Consider the following 13575-nt stretch of genomic DNA (forward strand, 5'->3'; position numbering starts at 1 on the left):
CATGCACATAATTGGAGCATGATAAACGATAGAAATTTACAATTCATTTTATCTTTACATCACTTATCATATGTTGTTTTGAATTTACATGTTCTATTTTATGCTATATATAAAAAAAAGGGTTAACATGAGAATCGAACTCAGGTCCGCAGAGTGATAGCCCGTTCTGATACCACTGTACCGTTTTCACTTCTTGAAAGCAATGTTGCCCAAAGAGTAACAGGTTCTGAGTTAAGGCGATTCAAGCATACAGTATCGAACCCGTCGTGATCGGGTTCTGGCTAGGTAATGTAAATTTACATGCTCTGAGTAAGCGCATGCGCATCGTCAAGGGGAAATATCTGACTGGATGAAGTGCAAGAATTTGAAGTTTTTCCATCGATTCAAGTAAACGCCTGATGAAGTACACCGATGAAATGCAGCATCATGAATGCTGCTTTGTAGTCGTTATGAAAAATCTTCACTTGAGTATGACGGTGGTCGAAAACGAAGGTTTCCCGCTGCATTTGCAGCTGCCTTGATGGAATTGCTTGTTTTGTTTACATTCTACATAACATAATTATTCTGGAGTTGCAAGGGAACCCTTCGGAATATTGATAAGAATTTTTTCGGAGTCTCCCCGGAAAATCTATAGAATTTCAAAGACATTTTTTCCGAAATTCTGTGGAAGAGTTTCGAAAAATGTTCGGTAGAGATTTTGAAGAATCAGAAGAATCCGTAGAAGAATCCGAAATGCATATTTACGATGAAAATTCTAATAAACATCAAATTCCGAAGAATTTCCAATATAAAATAGAAAAAAAAAATCCAGCTTATTTTTTTACAGAATCTCTAAAGATTTTTTTTTCAAAATCCTGGGCAACTTTAATTAATCTTCAAAAAAAATTCTTCTAAATTTCCAATGGATTTTTTTTTCGTTTTCCAAAAGAAATTCTTAGAAATTTTCAGCAGTTTTTTTTTAATTTCCAAAAAAAAAATATTCGGAATATGCCAAAATATTTCCGTTGGAAATTCCTTAGATTTTCCAGTTGAAAATCGAAAAAAGTTCATCTGAATCACAAATAATGAATTTCCCGAGGAAATTCCGATGTTTTTACAAGTGGAAATAACGAAAAAATTGTACTTTTGTAGTACTTGTAAAGGTTGTACTTCCAAAGAATCCAAAGAATTTTCTGAAGATAATCCATAGACTCTTCCGTGGAAATTTTAAATAATGCCTTGAATGAAAACAATACGAAAATTTTAAAAAATGTGATAGAACTCACAAAGAGCGTAAAAAATTATTCCGAAAATTTTTCATTTCATACATCAAAGTGTTTCATGTGGCATTGGCTCCATATTCCAACTGGAAGTTGGTCTGCTTTTCAACTTAGTATATTCTATTAGCATTTCCTCAGTTATAAATTGAAAGCTTTTATATGCCAGCCATTGCACGATTATATATCTTGTGTAGCAAGTACGATGGATACACTATACCTAGAATGTCGAGAATGTTTCCCACCCGAAAGCATCCTAGACAGGAACGAGAATCGAACTGGCTAACTGGAGACTGAACACTTTGAATGTTCGAAAAAATTCTTTTGTAAATGAAGAAGAATTTCAGAAGATTCCCACGGGACTGTTTTTAATTTTCAGACAGAATTTACATGGAATTTTTTTCGGAATTATAAGGAAAATTTTTCGGAATTAACACTGGAGATGTTTTGGTTTTTTTTTCTTTCATTATCAATTTGTAGCAAAATTTCCAAGCAAAATTTTTCAGAGAGAATTGTTCAAAAAAAATTCTGATTGCCAGCACTTTATTTTTTCTGAATATCCACAAGAAATTCTTGTGAATTTTTCTTCTTATTTTTTCTTGGATTATTGTAAAGACATGAACATTTTTCAAAATTGTAGCTGCAGTCCGCTGATGAAAAAGTGTCGGCGGTGGGACGCCAAAAACCATCCGCGGCGGAATTTTTTTTAAATATTTTTTCATTTTTCCTATCCAAATTATTTTATGGAAATTGAGACTGAATCGCAACCTGTTTTTTCGTTTATTTATGTATGGATATAGGATCTTAGGCTAAGATGGTCAAATAATGTAGATATGCATCGGCGTTGCGACCGACGCTGCGTTATCAATTTTTCTCGATGCACACCTACGTCTTTTTAACGCTGAGTTGAAAAGACGCTACGTAGGGTAAATGATATATTTTGGACATGTACATATTTTGGACAAGCCTGAGCTTCTTCGATCAATTTTAGATAATATGTAGGAAAATTTTTATCGAAAGTATGATCATTGCATACTTTTACCTCAACTCTAGCGGCTCCTAATGAGAATTCACAAATCAACTATTATTTATCTTCAAAATTATCGAAAATGTAAAGCTTTCTACCAAAGTTCCTGCTGGACGCCAGTATGCAGGAGAACATGCATTATAGGACTCTTCGTAACATGCACCTGAAACACGTTTAAATTGGTTCAAACGGCAATCTTGAGGTCCTGCGGCCAAAGTTTGATTGTAATTGAGATACTAACATATTCCAATCGCTTAACATGAACTTGAGACGGTTGAAAAAGGAGTGACCAAAATGAAGTCATGTTTTATGCATCAGACATTTATTGGTCACCCCATGTACAGTACATGGATGAACCATTAATTGCCAACTTTCAGGCTGTTTTCAATGATATCGATAAGATTGCGAAACAATGTTAATTTCTGGTTTAATCTATGTCAGTTAAGCAAATAAATGCATTTTAATGAATGTGGATACGTGTAGGTAAGTCATACCATTGAGATCTGTAGGTGGCCATTTTTAAATTAGGAGAAAATGACTCTGTCCAAAATATATGCATTTTCCATGTCGAAATTATATATTTGATGTCCAAAAAGAAAATATTTCTGTTCGCAGTATATCCACAGAGAACAGACATGGATCCTCGAACAAATTTTCGGTAAAAACGTGTGTAAAGATTTAAATCGCACCTCAGCGCCGCCAACGCAGGCTGCCCGACATAAAAACTCAATCTCACTAAGTGATGGCATTGGCATACACTACATAAACAATGTAGTGCTGCCACCTAGGAGCGAGACTAGGAACAATTCGAAGTGAACACTAGCGCTAAAAAGTAAAACACGGCAAATTTTAACCATATTTATCAGCACACTAGCACCGCGCACCGGGGGCATAACGACATACTTCAAAATGACCAGTAAAAACTTTACACAAGCACGCGAATGAAGATGAACGTCTGTTCTCTGTGGTATATCACAGTTTAAACCTAGTAAACGTAATTTACTCAAAAATTGGGCAATGGAGACACAAGACTAATCATGGGTTATGTATTTGGATGAACCTAGTGGTTTTCAATTGTTTTATACTATTCAATCTCGATATATTTTCTAATGAATGTCCTGCGCTTGTCCAAGATACATCATTTACCCTAGGCATCGGCCCTTAGATGCGCTTTGCGTTTAATGATTTAATCATTTAATTTTAATGATTTGTATTTTTTACACCGCTATTGTTATTCACCAAACCACAGAGAACAGACATTGAGGCTCGAACAAAATTTCGAGCAAAACATGTGTAAAAAATCAGACCGAACCTCAACGCCATTGACGTCGACATTGCAACTCACAAACTCTGTTTCACATCACGATGGCGCTGGTGTACTCTTGTATGCAAAACGACACTAGCGCACTGTGGCATTTTTTGCTGATGCTAGCGCTGATTCCGCACGGGATAACGGTGACATTCCAAAGTTATTTCAAAATGAACAGTAAAAAGTTATCACAACATAGCGAGTGCAGCTTCAACGTCTGTTCTCTGTGACCAAACGTTTTTCGTGTAAAAAAAACCACGTGGTTCGAGAGCAACACCCCCCTCCCCCCATGTGGCTTATCGTGGTCATTTTCCAAACCCCCCCCTCCCCCCATATATGACCACGTGGTTTCTGGACGGCCCCTAATCCAAATCCTAATCCAAATCCTAATCCAAATCCTAATCCAAATCCTAATCCAAATCCTAATCCAAATCCTAATCCAAATCCTAATCCAAATCCTAATCCAAATCCTAATCCAAATCCTAATCCAAATCCTAATCCAAATCCTAATCCAAATCCTAATCCAAATCCTAATCCAAATCCTAATCCAAATCCTAATCCAAATCCTAATCCAAATCCTAATTCAAATCCTAATCAAAATCCTAATCAAAATCCTAATCCAAATCCTAATCCAAATCCTAATCCAAATCCTAATCCAAATCCTAATCCAAATCCTAATCCAAATCCTATTCCAAATCGTATTCCAAATCGTATTCCAAATCGTAATCCAAATTCCATTCTGAGTCCTAATCAAAATCCTTATCCAAATTCGAATCCAAGTTTTGATTTAAATCCAAATCCTTATTTGAATTCTATTCCAAATCCTAAGTTAAATTGTAACCCAAATTCTTAGCAAAATGCAAATCCCAATTCAAATAGTGATATAAACATAAATCCTAATCAGAATCCTAATCCAAATCCTAATCAGACCCCTAATCCAAATCCTAATCCAAATCCTAATCCAAATCCTAATCCAAATCCTAATCCAAATCCTAATCCAAATCCTAATCCAAATCCTAATCCAAATCCAAATCCTAATCCAAATCCTAATCCAAATCCTAATCCAAATCCTAATCCAAATCCTAATCCAAATCCTAATCCAAATCCTAATCCAAATCCAAATCCTAATCCAAATCCTAATCCAAATCCTAATCAAAATCCTAATCAAAATCCTAATCCAAATCCTAATCCAAATCCTAATCCAAATCCTAATCCAAATCCTAATCCAAATTCTAATCCAAATCCTATTCCAAATCGTATTCCAAATCGTATTCCAAATCGTAATCCAAATTCCATTCTGAGTCCTAATCAAAATCCTTATCCAAATTCGAATCCAAGTTTTGATTTAAATCCAAATCCTTATTTGAATTCTATTCCAAATCCTAAGTTAAATTGTAACCCAAATTCTTAGCAAAATGCAAATCCCAATTCAAATAGTGATATAAACATAAATCCTAATCAGAATCCTAATCCAAATCCTAATCAGACCCCTAATCCAAATCCTAATCCAAATCCTAATCCAAATCCTAATCCAAATCCTAATCCAAATCCTAATCCAAATCCTAATCCAAATCCTAATCCAAATCCTAATCCAAATCCTAATCCTAATCCAAATCCTAATCCTAATCCAAATCCTAATCCAAATCCTAATCCAAATCCAAATCCTAATCCAAATCCTAATCCAAATCCTAATCCAAATCCTAATCCAAATCCTAATCCAAATCCTAATCCAAATCCTAATCCAAATCCAAATCCTAATCCAAATCCTAATCCAAATCCTAATCCAAATCCTAATCCAAATCCTAATCCAAATCCTAATCCAAATCCTAATCCAAATCCTAATCCAAATCCTAATCCAAATCCTAATCCAAATCCTAATCCAAATCCTAATCCAAATCCTAATCCAAATTCTAATCCAAATCCTATTCCAAATCGTATTCCAAATCGTAATCCAAATTCCATTCTGAGTCCTAATCAAAATCCTTATCCAAATTCTAATCCAAGTTTTAATTCAAATCCAAATCCTTATTTGAATTCTATTCCAAATCCTAAGTTAAATTGTAACCCAAATTCTTAGCAAAATGCAAATCCCAATTCAAATAGTGATATAAACATAAATGTTCATCTATGATCTATGTTTCCTAATCTAATTCTCACCTAAATGTGTACCCACATTAAATCTGAATTTAAATATCGAAAACAATTAAAAATCTAAATCAATATTAATACCAAATTCATATTCAGTTCCTATTTAAATTCGGTTAGAAAACATATTCAACAGCTAAAAAAACTTTATTTTATACTCAAATCAAACAATACACTACATAACTATCTTTGCCCAAATCTAAATCTAATCCAAATTCATATCTTCTGTGTTCCTGTACATTTTATTGAAGTTAGTTGAAAACCTCTGTGGTAAACGATACAAATCGGTACAACACAAATAAATGAAGTTGAACGCCACATTAGTAATCTGCAGATATAAATAACAACCGGATCTGCCCACCTTACGGTCCTAGAAGTTCCCGGCTTTGGTTCTGTGAACAAACAGATCATTAATTCAATTTGAATGCATTCACCCTGCTCCCATCGAAGGCCAGATAATGCCCACTTTGCACGAAAGCGCATGAGACATCTGGCGATAGAGCCGTTTCCTCTCCTAATTCAATACCAAATCCTTCCGAGCAGGCTGCAGCAAAAACAGCAGCGTAGTCCGGCTGTAGATAATCATGGCCACAATAAATTGCCGATAAGTATTATTAATCGTCCACAAGTTGCGGGTAGCACAGCCCATGTCTTGCAAAGAGTTGAGAAAGGATAAGAACCCACTGCACCGTTGCCAAAGGTAGACGGAAGAAACTTCCCGAAGTCGATCCGCGCGCGGGTAGAACATTTGAAGCAACCTTTAATTCACAGATTCTACTGTGGACCGGAGACTAGCGCTCTGACTGGTTCGAGAATAATAACGTGATCAATTCTAGTGGAGAACGTTGATCTGTGGCCCGGGGGCCATAATTGAGTTATCGTACTCGCCTCGGTATCTCTATCTGGTAATGTTGTTGGATGCTGCGAACCAGTTGCGTGGCTTCTGGTCAGGAAGTCGGTCGGCCGTCGTCGTTGTTGTCGTCGCTTCAGCTACTGGATATTAAATAAAATGGGTGCCTGATAGCATAAAGATCCAATTACAGGCAGTAAATGGGCACTGATTGTAATAACCTGGCGTTGTTATTCATTCTTTAGAGTGAGTTTACTATAAGCCACGAATCTCGTTCGAGATTGTTTACGACCTGCTGGCATTCTTGACTGCATGCATTTCTCCATGAAGAATATGTGAGAAAAATGTTGTTGATAAATTGGCACCTGTAAACTTTTAGGAGTTTTTTTTAAATTATATTATTTTTAACGTCTACTTTTTCTTTGGAAAGATAAGTTTACTATGGTGTAATTAGTAAAACGTCGGAAATAAAATTAGTGCTGGTGACACAATAAAACATTGATTTGACTCCACGAAAAAGATATACAAAAAAGTTGCAAAAATCAAATGGCATTTGCAAAGAACCTAGTGGGAATTGAGGAGGTAGTTTGAGAAATTAAAGTAATCCTTTCGATCCCAGTTTACGCCAAAACATATTTGAGCGATTAATGCAAGGATTAATGTTTTTGTCTATTATTTTCGACACATTAAGGATTTGGTAAAAAGCTAATTGAAAATTTCGTTTCTTCCGACTAAGGATTAGTGATTAAAAATGCATGTAAATGAGTAAGCGAAATTGTCATTATCTTTTGCAAGAGCCGTCAGAAAAAAAGGAAAACCCGTGGTTCCTTCTCTGCCGAAAAGCAAAGCACGCTTATCCAGAGAAGGTTCACAGTCGCCCGCCGGCCACCCAATTGATTGCGATCTCAGCCCAACTCCGACCGTGAAAGGTTAAGTTTGTTTCTCCTGTCAGAAATTGACGGGGTGCGTGCGACTCCTCCGGTTGAACGACAACCGCGATTGATTCGGACCGGTCGCGGTCACCTTTTATGGTGAATGGCTCGCTATCAAAATGTTTGCCCAGAAGTGATCTCGAAGTCTGGGCCGAGATCCAATCGTGCGAGACAGATTGGCAATCCCTGCGGGTAACATTTTTGGAACAACGGATTTAATTGAGAGCATTTTGGAGGTTTGTCCCTCGGCGACGAGCCATGGGTGTGCCTTAGCAAATAAAGCTTGTGTTTGATTTTGCACGCATTGCAATTTTGGATGAAACTTGTTGGCTAGGAAAAAGGCGACAAGCGGGAGAAATGTTTGGATACATGTCGTACCACTAAGTTATGATTAGCAAAGTGGTCAGTGCTCATGACGTGCATATTTTATACGTATCAAGTTTCCCTTTCGATGGAGAAAAGTATGATCAGTGAAATCGGTTTGAAGTGTCCGCCTGGAGGCTTGTCGTGTTGCCAAATATGAAACGGTTGGGTGAGTTGCTTGATTTGTGGGGTAATCTCAAGCGCCAATTGTCAATGAAAGAACGAGTATAATTTGCTTATTTTCCAGTGTCAGTAAGTTCCAACTCGTTTGTGTCAATGCCGGAAAATAACTCGCATAAGGTGATTATACAGTTTATATACAGTTTTGGAAGTTTGTCAACTCAAAACGGAAGGAAGTAGATTTACCCGTCGAGATGTATTTGAACAACGAAGTCGGTAGCACCGCTAGTGAGAAATGCAATGTGTTCGCTAATCACTTTTATCGATTCCCCATCATCTGCTGCTCAAATAGATCTGTCATGCAGGGATACACCGAGCAGTATTTGTACCTTACAATCATTCCAAGTTACTCAGGAGCATGTCAAAACCGCTATCTCGAAACTCAAATACTCATCTTCTAGCCCCGATGGTACTCCATCGTGTATTTTCAAGAGGTGCAGTGATGCTTTGGTCTACCCGCTGACAATGATATTCAACGCATCTCTTCAGCAACGAAAATTTCCAACCGACTGGAAAAGTTCTGTGAAGTTTCCTGTACACAAAGAACGATAAGAGAACGATAAGAGGAATTTCGAAAACTACCGTGGAATCAGTTCCTTGTGTGTCTGCTCCAAGATTTTTGAAATCATAATGAACGACATATTGTTTGAAACTTGTAAACACTACATCTCACCAGATCAGCATGGTTTTACCCTAGAAGATCCACTGCTACAAACCTGGTTCAATTCGTTTCTTTTTGTATACGTCACATGGACGCCGGATCTCAAATTGATGCTGTGTATACAGATCTTAAATCAGCCTTCGATCGCGTTGATCACGGAATACTGCTTGCCGGTCTAGAAAAACTGAGAGTTTCACAAGACCTCGTTAGTTGGTTCAGATCTTACCTCACAGAACGTCGCCTTGTAGTAAGAATTGGGCAGGATTCTTCTGAGCTGTTTACTAGCCTCTCAGCAACTTGGGTCCTCTCCTGTTTTCAATTTTCATCAAAGAACTATCCAGCAAGTTACCTCCCGGTTACCGCTTTGTTTTCTGTAGGCGATGTTAAAATATATTTGGAAATCAGTTGTATCGAGGATTGCACAACCATGCAACAGTTAGTTGAGGATTTCGTCTAATGGTGCCAGCTGAAACTTCTCACTGTAAGTGTACCAAAATACCATGTTGTATCCTTTCATGGAAAACGATCGCCAATAACTTTTGACTACTTCATTGACAATCAACCGTTGACTCGTGTGACAGAAGTACGTGAATCTACTCATCACTGTCTTGCAATCCATTCACATAGAATAAAAAGTCAGTTTCAATCGCTCAGCATTGTTGAAAAAATCAGATATTAAAATATGTTTTATGTATGCTGGTCACTTATACCGGTCCACAAGCATCCTGAAATGAATCAAAATCTAACGGAATAATCAGAGCTGTAGCGAAAAATAACGTTGCAAGGGTATTCATTTCAACCAATCGTCCAAAATCATGATCATGACATGATTTTTTCCCTAAGTATTAAGGTTCAAGCAAAATTCGTTTTTAAGATAAGCAAAAACGAGCCACGTCGTGTAATGTAACGCCGGTGACGACGTGATTTACCCTTATAACCATCAGAATGTGACGATATATATGTGCATTGTGCATATCGACAGATGCTATATGACACAATGGACGCAGAACATTTCTTTTTTTTTTTTTTTTTTAACTAATTTTATTTGCTAATACATGCATTCATCTCTTAGACTAGGTGTTCCGTGTTTTCTTAACACTATCATCCTTATTTGCTATGTTACGCTTTTAGTTATTATTAATACATTTCAATTGCCTCTGGCAGTTAGAATTTGATCCTCTGGTTGAATTGAACCATGTAGGAATTACAATGTTTTCAACTTAAACTAAACTTAACCTATTTTATACTAAGGGTACAAGGAGTTAATCGTTGCAATAGAAGATTGCAACGATTTTTGTCTAAAATGGGAAATTATTTTGTTGGACATTTGTTGCAATGTCTCAATATTAGAAATTCTATGAAGTGCATTGGTACTATACCACGGAGGCAACTTCAGAATCATTTTCAAAATTTTATTTTGAATCCTCTGGAGTGCCTTCTTTCTGGTATTGCAGCAACTAGTCCATATTGGCACAGCATACAACATGGCAGGTCTAAAAATTTGTTTGTAAATCAAAAGTTTGTTCTTAAGACAAAGTTTTGATTTTCTGTTTATAAGTGGATATAGGCACTTAATATATTTGTTACATTTGGCTTGAAGGCCTTCAATGTGATTTTAAAAGTTAATTTTGATCTAGCAGAAGTCCTAAGTATTTAGCTTCGCTAGATCAATTAATTGGAATCCCATTCATAGTGACAATATGTCTGCTAGAAGGTTTCAAATAAGAAGCTCTCGGCTTATGTGGGAAAATTATAAGCTGAGTTTTGGAAGCATTCAGGGAAATTTTCCATTTTTGCAAGTAAGTGGAGAAAATATCCAAACTTTTTGCAATCTACTACAAATGACACGAAGGCTTCGCCCTTTGGCTGAAAGGCCCGTGTCATCTGCAAACAAAGATTTTGACATCCTGGTGGTAAATCAGGTAAGTCAGAAGTAAAAATGTTATACAATATGGGCCCCAGTATGCTGCCTTGGGGGACACCAGCCCTTACAGGTAATCTATCAGATTTAGTATTCTGGTAGTTTACCTGCAGTGAGCGATCTGATAAATAATTTTGGATCAGTTTAATGATGTACAGAGGAAAATTAAAATTCATCAATTTTACAATCAAACCTTCATGCCAAACACTGTCAAATGCTTTCTCTATATCAAGAAGAGCAACTCCAGTCGAATATCCTTCAGATTTGTTGAGCCGAATTAAGTTCGTAACTCTTAATAACTGACGAGTGGTTGAATGCCCATGGCGAAAACCAAATTGCTCATCAGCAAAAATAGAATTGTCATTAATATGAACCATCATTCTATTTAAAATAATCTTTTCAAACAGTTTGCTTATTGAAGAAAGCAAACTGATTGGGCGATAACTAGAAGCCTCAGCTGGATTTTTGTCCGGCTTCAAAATTGGAACAACTTTGGCGTTTTTCCATTTATCTGGAAAGTATGCCGATTGAAAACATTTGTTAAATAAATTAACCAGAAAGGATAAAGAGTTCTCAGGAAGTTTTTTGATAAGTATGTAGAAAATACCATCATCACCCGGGGCTTTCATATTTTTAAATTTTCTAGTAATAGATCTTACTTCATCCAAATTGGTTCCCAACGAAGGGTCAAAAACATTCTCTTGATTGAGAATGTCTTCGAAGCTCCGTGTAACCTGATCCTCAATTGGACTAGTGAGACCTAGACTAAAATTATGGGCACTCTCGAACTGCTGAGCAAGTTTTTGAGCCTTTTCGCCATTTGTTAATAAAATTTTATTTCCCTCTTTAAGCGCTGGAATTGGCTTTTGAGGTTTTTAAGAATTTTTGTTAATTTCCAAAAGGGTTTCGAACTGGGATCCAACTTCGAGACATTATTCTCAAAGTTGGTATTTCTCAGAATAGCGAAACCTTTTTTAATTTCATTTTGCAAATCTCGCCAAATAACTTTCAACGCGGGATCGCGAGTTCTTTGGTATTGCCTTCTTCTCACATTTTTAAGACGGATCAGTAGCTGAAGATCGTCGTCAATAATAATGGAGTTGAATTTAACTTCACATTTCGGAATTGCAATGCCTCTGGCTTCGACAATTAAATTTGTCAAAGATACGAGAGCATTATCAATATCACTTTTGGTATCGAGAGGAATATCAACATCAAAATTCCTATCGATATACGTTTATATAAATCCCAATCAGCTCTATGATAATTAAAAGTAGATCTGATTGGATTATAAATGGCTTCTTGTGAGATTTCAAATGTCACAGGAAGGTGATCAGAGTCAAAGTCAGCATGAGTTACCAATTGGCCACACAGCTGACTTGAATCCGTTAAAACTAAATCAATTGTAGAAGGATTTCGACTGGAAGAAAACAAGTTGGTCCATTGGGATATTGAATAGTATAATATCCCGCAGAACAATCTTCAAATAAAATTTTACCATTGGAATTGCTTTGAGCATTATTCCATGAACGGTGTTTGGCATTGAAGTCACCAATTACGAAGAATTTTGATTTGTTGCGAGTCAGAATTTGAAGATCAGCTTTCAACAAATTCTTTTGCTGCCCATTGCATTGAAAAGGCAAATAGGCTGCAATGAAGGAAAATTGACCAAAATTTGTTTCAACCGAAACTCCCAAGGTTTCAAAAACTTTGGTTTCAAACGAAGAAAATAATTTATGTTTGATACGTATATTAATGACAATGGCGACCCCACCACAGGCGCTGTCAAGACGATCATTTCTGTAGATAAAATAGTTTGGATCTCTTTTATTGGAGAGTCCGGGTTTTAAATAAGTTTCTGTTATAATGGCAATATGCACATTATGAACTGTTAGGAAGTTGAATAATTAATCTTCCTTACCCTTTAGAGAGCGGGCATTCCAATTTAGAACTTTCACACAATTATTTGGATCCATTGAAACGGAGTCCGATAACAATGTTTTGTGTGTACTTTATACCAACCTGAACAGCTTCAGGAATGGTATTTGCTTTGAACATTGCATCAATCATGTGATGCAATTGTTCAGTTAAAAAATCAAAATCGGAAGCAGTCATGCTACCTGAATCGGCAACATGACCGTTATTTTCCGTTGGGACATGGTTATAAACCTCATTTTGAGAAGAGAAATTTGGTCTACCAGCAGCGATGTTTGCATACGTAGGTACATTGGAAAAATTGGAATTTACTGAAGTGCTTGCTACCCGTTGACGAGCGGCAAAATTTGTTTGTGAATTGTGGTGGGTATGAATTGCTCGACCGGTAACCGGTTTCGAAATTTGAGCGTTTGAAAAATTTCTACCCGTCGAATCTGGGATCCGATTGGAATTTCCCGTCATCAATTTTGCACGGGAATTCAAAACTTTTTTGCGTGAAGGGCATTCCCAGAAATTGGATTTATGATTGCCCCCACAGTTTGCGCACTTAAATTTATTGGAATCTTCTCTCACAGGACATGCGTCATTGGCGTGAGAGGTTTCACCACAAATCATGCATTTAGCATCCATGTGACAATGTTTGGTTCCATGACCCCACTTTTGGCACTTACGGCACTGGGTAGGGTTTTGGAAATTTCCCCCAGGCCTGCGGAAATGTTCCCATGTAACACGGACATGAGACATATTCATTCATTTCATTTATTTAGTCTACATCTATACAGATAACACTGAATCAACAATTTGACGCCACAATACACGGTTCGAGGCCGCATCTCTCCATCCTCGAATACGCCCCACGCTCGCCAAGTCGTTCTGCACCTGGTCTGCCCATCTCGCTCGCTGCGCTCCACGTCGTCTCGTACCTGCCGGATCGGAAGCGAACACCATCTTTGCAGGGTTGCTGTCCGGCATTCTTGCAACATGCCCTGCCCATCG

General features: G+C 37.1%; 1 protein-coding gene across 3 annotated transcripts in view; it reads left to right on the forward strand.

Moving 5' to 3' along the window:
• The window catches only part of LOC134225727 (serine proteinase stubble), a 605887-nt gene that overhangs the window by 298096 nt on the left and 294216 nt on the right, over positions 1-13575 (forward strand). The gene's annotated exons all lie outside the window — the stretch shown is intronic.

Source organism: Armigeres subalbatus, chromosome 3 (assembly GCF_024139115.2).
Source record: "Armigeres subalbatus isolate Guangzhou_Male chromosome 3, GZ_Asu_2, whole genome shotgun sequence".
Taxonomy (NCBI): domain Eukaryota; kingdom Metazoa; phylum Arthropoda; class Insecta; order Diptera; family Culicidae; genus Armigeres; species Armigeres subalbatus.